Below are 18,693 nucleotides of genomic sequence, written 5' to 3'. Positions count from 1 at the left end.
AGTGAAAAATGTGTGCGGCCCGCGCACGTATACAATTCTGATGAAGTGGCCCACTGCAGAAAAAACTTGGACACCCCTGGTGTAGACAGTGAGAAGAGGGGGTAGGGAGAGGGTAGCTTGTAAGAAGGGGGGGTAGGGAGAGGGTAGCTAGTGAGAAGGGGGGTAGGGAGAGGGTAGCTAGTGAGAAGGGGGGAGAGGGTAGCTAGTGTGAAGGGGGCGATAGGGAGAGGGTAGCTAGTGAGAAGGGGTGATAGGGAGAGGGTAGCTAGTGAGAAGGGAGGGTAGGGAGAGGGAAGTTAGTGAGAAGGGGGGGAAGGGAGAGGGTAGATAGTGAGAAGGAGGGTAGGGAGAGGGTAGCTAGTGTGAAGGGGCGATAGGGAGAGGGTAGCTAGTGAGAAGGGGGTGATAGGGAGAGGGTAGCTAGTGAGAGGGGAGGGAGAGGGTAGATAGTGTGAGAAGGGAGGGGGGTAGATAGTAAGAAAGTGTGAGAGGGGGTAGATAGTGTGAGAAAGTGGGGATCTGATGGGGGAAAATGCTTTCCCCCCAAGATTTTTAGGGGTTCCTACGCCCATGCTCTAGCGGCGGACATTACTGTCTGTCTCTGGAGGGGTGACGTGCACACAACCAGTAGCGGACCGCCCCCCTTCGGTACGCTACTGGTTGTGCGCACAATTTTTGTTCGTGTGCGCTCCCTCTGAAACCTTTGTGCGCGCGCACAAGCACACAGCTTAGAGGGAACACTGCTGGTAGTCGGCAAAAAGCTTTTATTTAATTCTGTACACCCCTCTTCTGTCACAGTGGTTTCTTCTGACACAGAGTTCCCACCTGCGCAGAGACAGTTTGCAGGCAACAGACAGAAGGTAGTTTTATATATTATCTATCTATATATATATATATATATATATATCCAGCTCCCATGACTCTCAGCCAGTCTCGTATGTTAAGTGTCACGGCAAAGTGAGGACAACCGAAGTGTCAAAGGTTATGGATTGGTTCTGCCGCTGCTGTGGAATCCACATCTCATGACTCTCAGCCACCTACTTGGTTAATAAATACAGCAGAAGAAGAAACCTTAATCTGAAACTAGAGGATCAGAGGCATGAGATGGAATAAAGTTTTACTTTACTGAGAGGGTGGTGGATAAGTGGAACAGCCTCCCAGCAGAAGTGGTAGAGGGTAATACAGTGAGGGTATTAAACATGCATGGGATAGACATACGGCTCCTGAATCTAAGACGAGACCAACGACTGATTAAGGTTTGAGTCTTTACAGCAGGAGATAAAGTTTAGGATTGGACCTTGCCGGCACCCCTCCGCGGCTCATAACCTGAGGGTAATATGGTGTTACATCACAAGGGGTGGAGCCTCTGCAGAGTGTTTCACGTGTAGATACTCTGCAGAGCCTGGAGGCTGTGGACATCCTGAAGGATACAGCATGGCGACTAGAGACGTGATCTATTTATTCGGGTCCCACAGCAAATACCTCTCGCTGCCCACTACTTACCCCTTTTTTGGGGGGGGGGCACAGAGACAAAATAAATGCAGGATATTCAATGATGGGGGGTTAACCTTTTCAGTGCTGGGGGTTTTGCTGGTGAAACATTTTATTTTTTTATTATGTTTTTTCCGGGCAGTGTCCTCGGCCGTCACGGGATCTAACGCTAAAATACACGCTAAGCCAAGTGCATGTTTACATCCCATACATGCGGTTGTGCATACATGTAGATTGCACACATAGGTGGCAGAGCCGGGCCTGTCTCTGGGGCGGGGCGCTGGGTTAATGCCTTTAATATCTGGGTGGGGAGGCTGTGTCTGGTCACACCCACTTCCTGCGCAGGATCCACCTACTTCCGAGCCCCCCAAAGGCCAACTGGTGCTACCTGCTACCCCCGTTCATAGCTAGTCCCGCCCCTTGCCAGGCTATCCCTGCCCCCTTCTATACCCCTCTCTTTCCACCAGTTGAGGAGATGTGTCATGGTCAGCACACAAGAAGGGGTTAAATGCATTAAATATGTGTATAGAATAACACTATCTAAAGGAAAAAATCCACATCTGCATAAGAATGACCCCCCCCTTCATACCCCTCTGGTGCATCTGCATGTGTGGATAACAACTCTCATCACACTTATAAGTCTGGCTGATTTTCTGACTACTTTTCTCTTTTGACATCACAATTACTGATTCCCGCACATTAGCAGGGATCGGACGTTTCTTTTCCCGGCAGCTGGCCTCACGACGGCGAGCGACATGCTGATGCTTTTACTTTGTTGGCAGTAGTCACCTGGAAGGGTTAATGACTAATGAAAGAAGTGATTGTGGAGATAAAGTCGTGTGAAGTAATTAAACAATCAAATTCTGGGAATATTTGGATCTAATTTAAAAAAAAAATATATATATATTATTGTGAATAATTTGGATGCCGAAGATCTAGATTGTATGCTCCTGTGTACAGGGCCATCCTCACATGTTTCAGTTTCAAATTGCTACGTTATATACTACTTATGTCCTGTCTTCCCATTGTACAGCGCTATGGCATATGACAGCGATATATAAATAATAATAACACACATTGTACAGCGCTACGGCATATGACGGCGATATATAAATAACACACATTGTACAGCGCTGCTGAGTATGATGGCGATATATAAATAATAATAACACATTGTACAGCGCTGTGGAGTATGAGGGCGATATATAAATAATAATAACACATTGTACAGCGCTGCGGAGTATGACGGCGATATATAAATAATAATAACACACATTGTACAGCGCTGCGGAGTATGACGGCGATATATAAATAATAATAACACACATTGTACAGCGCTGCGGAGTATGACGGCGATATATAAATAATAACACATTGTACAGCGCTGCGGAGTATGATGGCGATATATAAATAATAACACACATAGTGCAGCGCTGCGTAGTATGACGGCGATATATAAAAAATAATCTGGCTGTTTTCCCATGAATGGTTCCAGGCTGGCTTCCATTGCTCCTCAGTTACCATAGCAACATGTACACAGCTCCCGTAAAGTAGACTTGGGCACCAGGGGGCTCTTCGTGTTCGTCTTCGTGCTCGTCTTCGGGGAAAAAAAAATCTTCGTATTCCGCGAATATTCGCCCGTTCCTGTCTTCTCTTCGGGCGAATATTCGCGGACATTCTTCGTGCTCGTTTAATCTTCGTTTTCCTCCTGGTTGCCTAGCAGGGGTTAATACGGGGTTAATAACACATCACAGCAGCAGCAGCTGCCGTGAAGGTACGTGTGTGCAGCTCTATTGGTCGTTTCGGCAGGGGGCTGGTCTGGCATCAACGAGTGAATTGCAGAACTGCAGAATGCACTTCATTCGTTGATGGCAGGCGAGCCCCCTGCCGAAACGACCAATAGAGTTGCACACACGTACTGAGGTGTACTGTCCATAGATGTTTAATAAAAGAATAGGGAATATTTTACATTTTTAAATTGATTTTGGACCACTTTACATGCCTAACATTTGCTACCTATTTACAATGGCATACTTTGCAACAACCCAACTTACTTATTGGACAGGACTGGAAAATAGCAGGACTGTCCACCAAAATCTTGGGTGTGTTGGCAGGTATGCTGATGGAAAAATGTTGGACAAGAACTAAAAAATAGCTTAGGGTTAATGTACGGTTATGTTTAAGATTAGTAGCAGTGCACTGGTTTGGTTAAAGATGGATTATGTCTAAATAATAATAATTTAATTTTAATGTTTTTTTAAAAAAAAAAATAGGGGTTTATTTAAATGTATTTTAAAGTTAGATTTATTATTTAGTACTTGATTATATTTATTAAATGTTTATAGTAGCGTTACCTACCGAGCTATAACTACCTATGTGTATTTGCATTTTGCATACCTAGTTTAGCTAAATTAGATGGGACAGGACTGGAAAAAAGCAGGACTGTCCCTGAAAAAGTTGGGTCTGTTGGCAGGTATGTGGATGGAAAAATGTTATAGGGTGAAGTGTGAGTTATAGTGTTAATGTAATGCTATTAGTGAGTGAAGGCCAGGGCAAATAACAAGGAAAAGGTCCTTGTGTTTTGTGCATTGTAAGTGTGTGTGTATGTGTGTTATGTGTGATGTCACTGTGTGTTATATGTGTTATATGTGTTATTGTGTGTGTTATGTTTGGTTGGTTGTGTATCAGAAGGAAAATAATGAAATGGAAAAGGAAATGGGAAAGGCAAATGAGTGGGCAATTGGCGACCCGCTCACCTGTTTCACCCCAGGGCAAAGCACCCAAACACTGTCAGTCTTAGACGTTTGGCAGCAGACTTCCAGAGCTCAGACACAAGGCCCTAGCGTAAGCTGGCCACTCCGGCGGAGGTAGCAGGCGTTGCCACACCGCAGACAGAGGCAGCCAGGGGGGAGAAACTGCCCTTACCATTAGGGACATTTGATTCATGACACTAGCCAGGAAGCGAACTGGCATCGAAGAGACACTGGCACCACCACCAGCAGCAGCAGCAGCAGAATTGGGAAAGGCGAATGAGTGGGCAATTGGCGACCCACTCACCTGTTTCACCCCAGGGCAAAGCATCCAAACACTGTCAGTCCTTGGCGTTTGGGAGCAGACTTCCAGAGCTCAGACACAAGGCCCTAGCGTAAGCTGGCTACATTGGCGGAGGTAGCAGGCGTTGCCACACCGCAGCAAGTGCAACCAGGGGGGAGAAACTGCCCTTACCATAAGGGACATTCGAGGCATGACACTAGCCAGGAAGCGAACTGGCAGAGAAGAGATGCTGGCACCACCACCAGCAGCAGCAGAATTGGGAAAGGCGAATGAGTGGGCAATTGACGACCCGCTCACCTGTTTCACCCCAGGGCAAAGCATCCAAAAACTGTCAGTCCTTGGCGTTTGGGAGCAGACCTACAGAACTCAGACACAAGGCCCTAGCGTAAGCTGGCCACTCCGGCGGAGGTAGCAGGCGTTGCCACACCGCAGCAAGTGCAACCAGGGGGGAGAAACTACCCTTACCATCAGGGACATTCGAGGCATGACACTAGCCAGGAAGCGAACTGGCATTGAAGAGAGACACTGGCACCACCACCAGCAGCAGCAGAATTGGGAAAGGCGAATGAGTGGGCAATTGACGACCCGCTCACCTGTTTCACCCCAGGGCAAAGCATCCAAGCACTGTCAGTCCTTGGCGTTTGGGAGCAGACCTACAGAACTCAGACACAAGGCCCTAGCATAAGCTAGCTACACCGGCGGAGGTAGCAGGCGTTGCCACACCGCAGCAAGTGCAACCAGGGGGGAGAAACTACCCTTTCCATTAGGGACATCTGAGGCATGATTTCAGCCAGGAAGCGAACTGGCAAAAGATACTGGCACCACCACCAGCAGCAGCGTTGGAAACGGAAAAAGGTGAATGAGTGGGCAATTGACGACCCACTCACCTGTTTCACCCCAGGGCAAAGCATCCAAAGACTGTCAGTCCTAGGCGTTTGGGAGCGGACTTACAGAGCTCAGACACTAGGCCCTAGCGTAAATTGGCTACACCAGCGGAGGTAGCAGGCATTGCCACACCGCAGCAAGTGCAACCAGGGGGAGAAACTACCTTAAACATTAGAGAGAAAAAATTTAACTTTCCAAGCTAAGAGCTGGGTAACCCAATTTGGGCAGATTGAATTTAAGAAAGGCAATCTGCTCCATCAGATGAGGTGCCATGCGTGAGCGCTGTGGACTCAGTATGTTTCCAGTCATAGAAAACACGCGCTCACTTTGAACAGTGGTTGGCGGACATGATAGAAGCTGCTGCGCAACCCATGAGAGTGCAGGCCACACACTCTTCTTTTCATCCCAGTAGCTAAGAGGATCAACATTAGGCGCAGAAGGAACTTCACAGAGGTAAAGTTTGACCATTTCAGCAGCACTACTCTCCTTTCTGCTGCTAGCTCTGTCAGATGGTCCAACTATACTGCCAAGTGCCTCTTCCCAAAACGCAGCTGCTCCACTCAGCTGTGTTGTGCTGCTTGTGGCACTGCTGCTGATGCTGCTGCTAGGGGTAGCAGACCACATCATCTCTTCCCCCTCCTGCACCTCTCCCTCCTCGGACAGCATTCCCATTTTACGCTGCCAGTCACGCACCTTGTTGACCAATTGCTCCCGGTAGCTACTGAGAACATTGAATTTCAAAGCTAGCTTTCCCTTAATTCTTGGATCACAAAGGCACGCTAGCATCATTTCGGGACTCTCTTCCATTCGCTTGCGAAGGTGTACTTTTAGCAGATCCTTCAGCTTCCTGACTATGGCTGCTACGTCAGGATGTAGAGTGCCACCTTGAACAGCCTCACGGTTTCCAAGGAACACATCCATCTTGCTGCCTAGATGGGAGAACACTGGGATTACCTGGGCCAGACTGGCAGTGTTTGAGCTTAAATTTTCTGTGGCATCCCTGAATGGTTTAAGGACTGCCACTAGCTGGGCGATCACTGTCCAATCCTCCCTATTCAATGGAGAGGTAATCCCAATATTGTGCTCTGAGGCAAGATTATGGATTGCCCTCTGCTGCTCCAAAATCCTCTCTAGCATGTCTAACGTGGAGTTCCACCGTGTACTGACATCCTGACGTAGGCAGTGTACGGGAAGACCTGACCTCTCTTGCTCTTCCCTCAAAAGTTGGCTAGCCTTAACACTATGGTGAAAGTGCCCAGCGATCTTTCTGCAGCGGGACAGAACTACTGCTGCCACATTAGTTCCTTCTGACATTGCTGCCTTCACTACAAGATGGATGATGTGGGCTGCACAGCGCACACCAACAATATGACCATCTCGCAGCGCTTTCACCATATTGGCACCTCCGTCAGTTACCACAAAACCAACTTCAACATTGGTGCCCGCCTCTGCTCCCACCCAAAGGCTAAACATTTTCCTAATCGCATGCAGAATATTTTGGGAAGTGTGCTTTTCATCCATCACTTCTGCATGGAGAAGGAATGATCGGTAGCCTGCTGCAGCAACTTCCTTAGACACACCGGGCTGCCACCAGTGTGCTGTCAAAGAAAGAAAGGCATGCTGGGCGCTAGGTGCACTCCACAAATCTGTAGTGAAATGAACACACTGACCAGCAGCCTTGGAAAGCTCCTCTTTCACTGCTGCAACACAGGACCGATACAGCGAGGGGACAATGTTCCTGCTGAAAGTGGAACGTGACGGAACTGTGTATTGTGGAGCCACAGCCGCCATCAATTGTTTGAAAGGCTCCCCTTCAATCATGGAGAAGGATGCCCCTCCAACAGCAATGAACTGACCAATAAGTCGCGTTACTTTATTGGCCTGCTGTTTGGGCATCGTTCTCTTGGAGTGGAATGCCCCAAATTCTTCCAGGGTGGGCTGGGCATGCAGTGCTCCAACCTGCCTTGGTCTCTGGCTGCCAGCACTGGCTGCTGCTGCTGCTGCTTCTATTGCTATTGGCTCAGAAGCAGCTGTTGGGGTTTTTCCACGGCCACCAGCTATGCTGCCTGCACTAAGTTTTACCTCTGCATCTTTCCCCAATAGCACAGCGTTGTGTTGAGTGCTGAGGTGATGCTTCATGCTAGCACTGGTAAAATGGCCAGACACTTTCCCTCTGCTTATTAGCTTCCCACAATGTTTGCACTTTCCATAGCGCCCTTCTTCAACATTTTCAAAGTGCTCCCAAATTGGGGCGCGCATAGCCTTGGAGTGTGCCTTGGGTGCTGCTCTTACTGCTCGGGGTGGATGAACAGAGGCAGAACTAGTGGTGGTGGGACTGGTGGTAACAGTACTGGCCATAGTGGGACTGCTAATTGCTTTAGATTTGCTAGGTTTTGCTGCTGCTGCTGGTGGTGGTGATGGTGATGATCGTAGCGGAGAAGGTGGAGGCTCAGGGGAAAATTGTGCACTAGTCATTTGGACACTGCTCCCTGAGGAATCTGATTCCTGACCACTCATCTCCTCTACTTCCTCTGGCTCATAGTCTAGCTCTTCATTAGCCAGATCGAATGGAATTCCTGCTAGGCTGGAGCTAAGACTGATATCGTCGTGAGACTCGTGACTAGTAGTAGTGCGAGCAGGAAGAATAGACTCTGCACTTGGCCTCTCAGTCTCAGGCTCCTCTGCTACCTCGCTAGGTGGAGTTCCACTATGTGTAGCCCTCTCTCTAACTGTCTTTACAAAAATTTTGTAAGGACTTGGTGGCTTGCTAGAGGTACTAGGAGGACATGGCGTGGCGGTACCAGTGGGAACAGTAGGCGCAGCACTAGTGGTGGTAGAGGCGGGGGTGGTGGTGGTGGTGGTTTTCCCTACAAAGGAATGAGATCGCTTTGGTTTGGGACCCCTCTGAGTCTTGCTGCTAATTTAGCTCTGCTTGGTACCTTGCATGCTGCTGGTGGATGGGGAAGATGCTGCTTGGGGCAAAAGGCACTTCTTTTTAGTCACTGGGCTGGTACTACTTGTGCTACCCTTTAACTTTGAACGTGCTTCTGGTGCTTTAGGCTTTCCGTAAAAAACCATAGAGCTTGTGGGCCTAGCCGCACTACTACTGCCTGCTTTTGGTGCCTTTCCTTTACTTGATGATCCTTCAAGCAATGCTTCCCCAAATGATAAGCGAGAGCTTGGCCTACTTGGCCGACTAGACTGACGCAAAGGCTGCATCTTAGAGCTGGTGGTGGTGCTGGTGGTGGTGCTGGTGGTGGTGGTGGTGGTGGTAGATGGAGCTTGTCCCTCCTTAGTCCCAAAAGGAGGATCCATTTCAAATTTTGTGTTGTGTGTGTAGTGTAGTGTAGTGTAGTGTAGTGTTTAAAAAACTATAAAAAAAAAATAAAAAAATAAAAATAAAAAAAAGGAAAAACGAATTAAAGACAAAAAAATTAGAGGAAGTTCTCTTCAGTGCTACTGCTTAAAAAGTAAAACTATGCACTACTGCACTGTGCTGTGTGCAATCTGCCAAAATCCTAAAGTTATTGAAATTATTAACTCAAGATTAACTATTTAATAACTAGCAGTATTTTATTTTTAATTTGAATTTACACGGGCCTAAGAGCTTAGCCTACCACTATGCTAGCCTAAAGCTATATTTCCTTACTATAAGTCTACCTCTAGGCAGACGCTCTCAAACCCACTAAGCTAAAGTGAGGTTAAATCAGATTCAGTATATGATTTATTAATTAATATTAAGTTATATAATATTAATAGATTAGAACTAATTTACTTATATATTATGTATTATAGATAGAAGAATATAGATTATGAATTAGAATTTAGAATTAGAATTACTTATATTATAGATTATGAATTAGAATATTATTATTTATAATATATTATAGATTAAGATTAAAGAAGATTAGAATTATTTTAGTACTACAGCTAGTAGCTTGAAGCTTTGCTTAGTACAGCTCGTCACAGTCAATTTTTCTTGAAAAGAATTAGAAATAAAATAAAATGTCACAGCAAAACAGTTATCTTCACTGCTTGCTGCACTCACTAGCCCAACAAGTTCACTTCACTGATGGACTGAGGTGAGCAAAACACTAAGGGTACTTTTAATAAAATTGAAATAAAATGTAAAATAAATGAGAAAATCTTTGCAAAACAGTTAACGTCACTGCTTGCTGATCAAAAAAAAACACAGCACTTATGCGGCTGCACTCACTAGCCCAACAAGTTCACTTCACTGATGGACTGAGGTGAGCAAAACAAATGAAATAAAATGAAAGATTAATTAAGAAAAATTGACTTGGTCTCTTACTGTTGCTAAAACAAAGCACAAACTATAGAGCTGCAGCACCAGTACTAATAAGATTAGCTGAACTATACGCTAGTAGTAATTAATTAATATTATTACTTTTATTTATAGCTAATTTAATTAACTATTAAGATAAGAAAGAATTAGAGAATTATTGATATTACTGATTTTAGATTAGACACTAGTAGATGTTCTGAATGTCTACAGTACACTCTACACTAGTATACTATTACTAACTATAACTGACAAATATATATATAATTTTATAATGAATTCAATTATTAATTATATTAATTAATATTACTGATTTTAAATTAGACACTAGTAGATGAATGTCTACAGTACACTCTACACTAGTATACTATAGTATATATATATATATGACTGACAAATATATATATATATATATAATATTATAATGAACTATTAAATTATAGATTCTATTAAATTGTAATTTATAAATTCTATTTAATTTATTTAAGCAGGACAGGCAATAGGCACTAGTGCCAGCCCAGGGCAAGGGCACCCCAGTGCCACTGAGGCACTGGGTGCACTGTCAACTCAACAGCACTTACACTAAAGTTGATGACAAATTAATTTTAAAAAAATTAAATTAATCAAATTATTATTATTAAATATATTAATTAAGTAGCACTGAAGTGAGGATGAAGTACACAGTGAGAAATGGCAGGCTAAGGCTTACCAGTCTCACACAGAACAGAACAATCTCTCTCTGTAACGCTCGGATGCAGCACAGCAGTGTTGCCAAAGCAGTCACAGCGAAAAATGAATGGATCTCTCAGGCAAGCTCTGGTCTTATAAAGGCGCCTTCAGAATTCAAAAAACAGCAGCACAGGCATTGGACGAGACCCTTAGCGTGACGTCACAAGAGTGAGCTGATTGGACAGACGAGGATCAGCTCACTCCTGTTTGAAATTTTGGCGGTTGCGCGGCAAAAACGAAGACGATCACGAAGAATCTTCGATTCTTCGTGATTGTGAGTCTTCGTCTTCGCCTACGGTTTGCCGGCACTGTATTCTGTTCTACGTTCCTTCGGAACGAACAAAAAAACGGCCTCTTCGTGCTCGTTTTCATGTTCGCCCGAAGACGAATGCACAAGTCTACCGTAAAGCTTCATTCTATCACTATGGTAACTGTTTATTTCATGCAGGGACTTAATTAACCCTTTGAGTGCTGGGCAGTGCATCATTCACCCCTCTAGCACCAAATCTAGTGGGCCGGTGTGAATTTACCTCTCAACAAACACCCAGTGGGGGTGGAAATACTTCTGCAGTGGGGCATAGTAAGAGTGGGCAGAAGAAGCGTGAGTCTTTAGGGTATTTAGGGCAGCAAAGAGGTTGCTCTCTCTGGTGGATGAACCCCACTGTGCGGCGGATTAACATCTATTTGGATGTTATTCATCTTGGGATAATTGACTGGAAAACAGCCCTCTCTGCTGGCACCTCAGAGGTTAAATCGATTGCTAGCTTGTGAGCCAAGCCCTATAACATAATCTGTAACTCATGCAGCAATTAAAGCTGTCAGTAAGCGGTCCCGTCTAGTCTAGTGGATTTGTTGGCTTTCGGCAGACTCTGCGTCCTCGACCCTCAAAACCAGGAGAACAGAGAATGATCTCGCCTCCCCGTCTGGCTGCTTTCCCTCCGGAGTCTCGGGGGACTCGTTACTTTCTTTTTAACCTCCGGGTGACGTTCAGTGCCCTCTGCTACCTGCCCCTGTTCCACCCGCTACTCCCTGCCCTGTTCCACCTGCTACCGCCTACTCCCTGCCCCTGTTCCACCCACTACCCGCCTACTCCCTGCCCAGGTTCCACCCGCTACCTGCCTGCCCCCGTTCCATTCGCTGCCCGCCTACTCCCTGCCCAGGTTCCACCCGCTGCCCGCCTACTCCCTGCCCAGGTTCCCCCCGCTGCCCGCCTACTCCCTGCCCAGGTTCCACCCGCTGCCCGCCTACTCCCTGCCCAGGTTCCACCCACTACCCGCCTACTCCCTGCCCAGGTTCCACCCGCTGCCCGCCTACTCCCTGCCCAGGTTCCACCCACTACCTGCCTGCCCCCGTTCCACCTGCTGCCCGCCTACTCCCTGCCCAGGTTCCAAGGAAGATCCCAAGTACTTTTTCTTTTATTCGCGGATTAAAGCTGCTGTTCCCTCTGTTGCGGATTTTAACATGTTAAGCACCAAATGCGGCGTTCGAATCCTCGTTCCTGGTGCCGCCGAACCTGGAACCTCTTTCCGGAAATAATTAGATTGTTTTTTCTTCCAGGGAATTCATAATAAATAAAATTGATAAAGTAATAATAAATAATAATAATAGCATTAATAATAAATGATTGTGGTGCGCTCCATTCGTGAGGAAGGCTCGGTGAATCGGTCTCATCCTCCATGTTTATTTTATCGCAGATCTCTGTTCTGTTTGAAGAAACGTCGGATGTGAGAAGCCTCGTTAGGCGTCGTACGAACGGCCGTTCTTCTGGTTGGAGACTCGCAGTGACGCCGTTTAGTGTTTCCGCTGCTCATTAACGCAAACAAAGGAGCCTTTATGTGGTTTGAGAGACTCAAACATCGTGAGGACCACGCGGGATGAGGTCAGAAGAACAGAGGTCAGAGAGCTGTCTCCAAATTGGGCCGCGGGGGTCAGACATGGGGGTATTTACGGAGTCCGGGTTAGAATACTGGGGGAATCGGTAGCTTCCCTCCGGCCTCCAGTGGGACATAAACGCCGTGCTCAGTGTTGGTGGGTTGGTGGCCACCATGGAGATGCGGAGAGCCGCAAGGGGGACGATTGCCCTCCGGGCCTCTCCAAGTTCTTCAAACAGAGCCGGTCCAACTTGGACCAGTCGAGTGATGGGGGGGTGGGGAGTGCAGCCTTAGCACAGGTGAGTTTTATCAAGGGGTGTTTGGTCGCCAACATGGGCTTGGGGCGGTGGAAGCCATTTACGGGACCACCAGCGGAGCTTCGTGTCACGGGTCCCCCATCTTCTTCCAGGCGGATGAGAATGCGATGGATGGGAATGCGCGAAGATGGCGCTTAATTGTGCGGAACAGTATAGAATGTTCTGAATAATGCACTTTATCACTCATAATGCGTCTGTACTGATGTAAAGCTGTTTATCCGATGGATCGCAGCGTGACGCACACATTCTGGAAGGCCTGGCTGGGGTCTAGGAGCGTAGGGTGCAGAAGAGCTGGCCTGCTGTGACTACCCAAAACGGAGCGCCGCCGAGAGCCTTGTGAATGGGCTGGCCGAGGGCATTCTACGCGGAGGGCCGTGCAGGTGCCCAGCGGCACAGAGAATGCGAGAGGGGGAGAGAGAACTGCAGTGAAGTGTGTGTGCGTATAACCGCGCGTTGTTAGAATGTGCGCACGTTATTGTATAGCGTTAGAGTGAGGTTCGAGCGAGTTTGGGTTACTGCCACACATATTAACACTCACACACATATACACTCATAATACCACATACCGACACACACTCACACTGATACCATATAGCAACATGCACAGGAACAAGACAATCCACTCACACATGCTAACACTTTCTCGCATATACATATAGCATGTGTGAGTGGATGGTTTTGGCATGTGTCTGTGCACGTTACTGTGTGATATTAGTATGAGTATGGGCGGGTATTAGTGTATGGTGTCAGCATGAGTGTGTGAGTGTCAGCATAAGTTAGAGCGTGTGTGTTAGTGTTTGGTGTAAGCATGAGCTGATGAAATCATCTTTGTAGGAAATATATCGGGTTACGCCGGTGTCCAACTGCCCCCCAAACATACAACTCATGAGATCCTCATTCCCCAGAAAGCTCTTTTAACTCCCCAAAGCCGTCCATCAGGGGGGGTAAAGGGAAACGTTCATAATTAAGGATCTGACCTTCTAATAAAAAATATAATTAAGCCACCAAAACGCGGGTGACATTTACTGATAATTTATAAAATGACATCTAATCACCAACCGCTTCCCATTATGTTCCGGGTTCCATATCCTCGGATACGCGGCCCGGACAGCGGAACGGTTATTGTGATTCCTCGAAGCAATTACCGCAGATTGTTATTGATGGTATAGAAAACCATTCTTCAGACGTAATAATGAGAAAATCCATTAAAAAACATGTTTCTGGGGCGGCTATTCAATCGCGGGACCCCCGTTCACGTTATAACATAAAGACTTCCCTTTATTCCAAGGAGAGCGAAAAAAATGTACATTATTATTTATATTATAGATTATTATATAGATTTCAGAATGTTTTCTTAACATCTGAATAGCGAAGAGATGTTCGGAGATGAGAACAGTCCCTGATCATTGACGTGAAAAGCACATGTTCTATAAATAAGTCGGGGTACTAGGTATATAAAAGTGATGGCTGCTGATTGGTCCATTCTGTTGGTTGCTATGGTATGGTTATTTATGTAGCTGCAAGGATCGCTTGGTGGGGATGTTTTCATGCTGCGCAGGGCAAGCCATCAGTGGAGGAGGGGACAGTAATGGACGAGGGCATTTGGGTAGGTAGTGGGTGTCCCGAAATGCTACTCTCCAGCCCAGAGAAAGTGACCTAGAGACCCTGGGGAAGCTATGATCAACCCGGGACTCCAAGTCAAAACCAAAGAGTTCCCAGCCCCTCAGCCAGGCCAGATTGTCCATTGGGTACAACCATTAAATTCCCGGTGGGCCGGTCGGTGCCCTTTGTGCCTCTCCCTTAATATAACCACTGATCCAATGCCTTAGTCCGTCTGCTGGATACGTGCGATACGCTGCAATAGACTAGAATGTGGCGTGTAGCTGCACACACGTGATTAATTGGCCGCTGACCTCAAAGTGCCAATGTGGAAATTTATCCCCTGTCCGTTCCTGCCCTGAGCATCTGTCCTGGAAAACCAGGGGCTTTTATAGCCAATTTCTCGTCCAGTTGGGTGTTGGTGTGGCAGAGCCTGTCCTGGTGTGTATGTATGTATGTATGTATGTATGTGTGTTCGGGTGTCGGTGTGGCAGAGTTTGTCCTGGTGTGTGTGTGTGTGTGTGTGTGTGTGTGTTTGGGTGTCGGTGTGGCAGAGACTGTCCTGGTGTGTATTTGGTTGTCTGTTTTCTGGCACTTTACTTACTGTAGGAATAAATTGAACTATTTCATTTTCACTTATCCAGGAGATAAAACCCCCTCCTGAATTTGTGGTCACTTCTGAGGACAAAACTTTCTAGGCCCAGAAATCAGTGAGAGGAAAAGTAAAGGTTTTCTGTTATTCATTCAGTTTCAATCTGCATATTTTATTATAAAGGATTAGTGGTAGTAAATTGTGGCTTTAGGCGTCCCGTGTATGTTTTTTTAGTGTACGGATTACTCCCAATCCCATCACATCAATATGCATTAGAAAATCAGGAAAAGTTGGGCATGGATGGTGGGCTAATTCAGTGGTGCAATGGGCCACTTCACTAGACTTGCCCCCCAGGCCGTAGGCTGCCAGCCCTCCCTCTGGCCTCTGCCTTCCGATAAGATGTTCGTGTTAAAGCAGCAGCAATACGCGGCCTCCGTGAATTAGAATGTAGAGTTAGAATGTAACGAGGATGTATCATGAGGTAATCAGTCAGATTTAGTGAAGCTTCATGTGGGGCTGGGACGCTGCAGGGCCCCAGGGGCCCCCATTGGCTCTCACACTCCGCACCGGTCTGCTTGATTTGTAGACACAATGATGAAGACGGTCTTGTCACATCCGTTACAATAATGCTCGAGGTTCTCAGTGTTCCCAAAGCAGAGACAGCAGAGACTGATCCCAGGAACTTACAGACCTGGAGGGGAGAGTGTGGGGGAGCGGGGCAGAGAAGAGGTGCAGCTGGGGTAAAATCTGATGTAAAAGGAGAAAAGTGATGGAGGTTCAAGAGAGATGAAAAAGCAGGAAGACCAGAGAGGTTAGGAGGGTATTTGGAGACAAGAGCGGAGATATAGGGGGTTTGGGGGGTATGGGGAGCCAGTCGAGGGACCAACGCGGGGGTCAGTAGGTAAAGGGCAATGGGGTAACAAAATGAGGCTGGTAGAGGAAACCAGGAAGGATTGGAAGGATGGGAGGGGTGAGACCAGTTATTAAGGACGGGACAGCACAATGGCGTGGATGAGTATTTGGGTGTCTGTGTGAGAAAAGAGACATCTCACAGGGGAAGGTGGCAGGATTTGGTGAATGGCTTGACAGGAAGGATGTACATCTCTACGGAATATGATGGCGCTACATAAAACTATAAACAATAATAACAAAGTAGACAGCGTTGTTGACTGGAACCCAAAAGAGGTTAATTGTCCGACACGAAGCGCAGATAGAGAAGAGGCTCCATAGCCGAGCGACCCCGTAGCTGTTCCAGCGGGTTGGAGGTCGGGGCGGTAGATGAGGATGTGGTATCTAGGGAGGTTTCTTTGGAGGGGAGAGCATGTTTGGAGGGGGATGGGGAGACGTCAGTGAATGGAGAGAACCTGAATAGGTTAGAAAGGGAAGGTAGGAGATGGAAAAGGCTCGAGGGGGCAGGTGGTGAGGCTCGAGGACATCAGAAACCTAATTAGGGGCAACAGGACAGAAGTATCTGAGGGTGGCTGCCGGCCAGCGTCAGGGAGGGGGATGTTATCTGTTTATTACGCAGAACGCCTCTCCATACAAAGCGCGGGGTGCAGGACTATTATTATTAATATATTTTATGATTATTTCCGAAGGTCTCAGCATCTCCTCGAAAGGACTTGTTTGTTGGTGGCTATAAAGTCAACCCTGAAAGCGGAACCCGACCTACGGATGGGAACCTTGGTGTCCGAAACGAAGGTTCAGGGGTGCCTTTTCTGATCCCTCCATATCTGGGGGTCCCGTAACGCTGACCGGTGGGATTCACTATTCTCTCATTTGTCTGCAGTGCTTGGAGTTGCTGGGCTCGCTGAGACTCGTACCAGGATGACCTGAGTTTAGTGAATAGCGTGAGATCCTCAGGAACGGTCATCTCGTGGTCATCAGACCCGGTACTGCTGTATCTACATTGCGATGGAGAAGCTGACAATAAACAGCCAGGAATCGGGACGGGGATAAAAAGTTTATTCCTTGATTTTTCCTTTTCGGATGTTTTTTGATTTAAATAAATCAAAGATCGGCCGCCGGACTCCAGCGAGTCTCCTGCCAACGGCACCTGAGAAGACAAAACAAGTCCTCCCGGTTAATGAAAGCATTTGGGAAGGCGGAATAACCGCGGGATGAGCGATAATCATGTATTCAATAACCACATTACAGGAGCAAAGCACAGCCCTGTTAATGGGATTATGGAGTGGAGGGGACGGGGATTACAAGTGGTTTGGAGGGAGGGAAGAGCTCGAGGTGGAAAGGAGCGTGAAGAGGATGAGGTTAATAACAGAAAGTGTAGCTCACTCATTCAACTATACATTATACAGGGCCGGCTCGTTCATTCAACTATACATTATACAGGGCCGGCTCGCTCATTCAACTATACATTATACAGGGCCGGCTCGCTCATTCAACTATACATTATACAGGGGCCGGCTCTCTGATATTACTATACATTCATAAAGACCTAAATGAACAGCCTTTCATCGCACCCCGCGTGTTCTCAGGTGTCTGAGCCGCTCCAGCACGGAGTGTATTTTATTTCTTATTCCTAGAAATCAGCCGCTTTTGTTAAGCGGAGTACAAGGATTTCCTACTAATCGGTACAACGAGCCAAGGACGGCTCTCTGCGGCCCCCGCGCTGCACTTAGCGGTACGGAAAGATCTGGATATCTCTGCGGTTACAAAGAACGATCGGAGTAAAAGCCAGAGAGGCAGGCGGTGGGAGCGCGGACGCCAGTTTGTACGGCAAGCTGGACGGGCCAAGCGGGAAATACAGACAGCGAGCGGCAGAAATCGGTGTAAACGGGGGCTACCTGCTGCGCCATACAGTGTGCAGGGTGGACAGGGTCTATAGGTATTTAAATTATTAAAGGGACAGCCCAATGGCCTGAACCAGGAATAATTATATAAAGCGCCGTTATATTCCGCAGCGCTGTACAAAACCAAGTCACTTACCTTTAGGAGAGGCTGCAGCTCCAGAGCTGATATTTTTTTACCGCTGATTGGCTGCTCACATTATAATCATTGGGAGTGGTTTCTGCGCATGCACAGGGGGGAGATCGCACACCCCGAGCACATCGCCTGCATAGCATACAGCTTGATGGGGAATGGGGGATTCTGCACAATACACCCGATCTGTTTGCAAGGGGGACACACATGGAAATTTAAAGGGACCTGTCAGCTGTCATATGCATTGAAGTATACATAATATACATATATATATATATATATATACATACATACATACTGGTATATATATAATATAGAATGACTGGAGAGTCCCTTCAATATGTGCTGTCTGAGCGTATCGGAGAGTAGGATGCGGGTCCCCTGCACCGCTGCGGTTAAAGACTTAAAGTGGGGAAGTGCGGCTTATATTCGAGCCAATACGGTATATGGAAAGCAAACAGCACACCCCTTGTACAGCCCTACAGAATATGATGGTGCTATATAAAACAATAATTTATAACATGTACAACATGGGGGCAGCCATCTTCCCTTCCTGTTCTCAGAATCTGCCCGCTCCTGGATTATGGGGGATGGGGAGAAGGTAATGCCGGTTGTGGCCCCTTTTGCTCCCGACGCTGGCGTCCCCCGCTGCGCTCACAGCTCGTGCATTTAGTTAAGGAGTTAAAGAGTTTAACTTAGTTAAAAGGTTATAGTTCTCCTTTAACGAGTTAACGAGTAATTATGTGTGTGCGCTATGTGTGTATCTGCATGCGGACTTTGCTCAGTGTAATTTAAAGCATTCTACCCAACATTCCCATTTTCTAATGAACAGTCACGATTTCCGGCCGCTCTCTGTGCTGCATAGACCCCCATCGCAGCTCCCACGCAGCCACCTTACGATGCGCTGAAGCT

This window comes from Sceloporus occidentalis, unplaced genomic scaffold (assembly GCF_023333645.1).
Source record: "Sceloporus occidentalis isolate IW3139 unplaced genomic scaffold, rSceOcc1.0.p SCAF_148, whole genome shotgun sequence".
NCBI lineage: Eukaryota > Metazoa > Chordata > Lepidosauria > Squamata > Phrynosomatidae > Sceloporus > Sceloporus occidentalis.
This window is presented reverse-complemented; position numbering follows the sequence as displayed.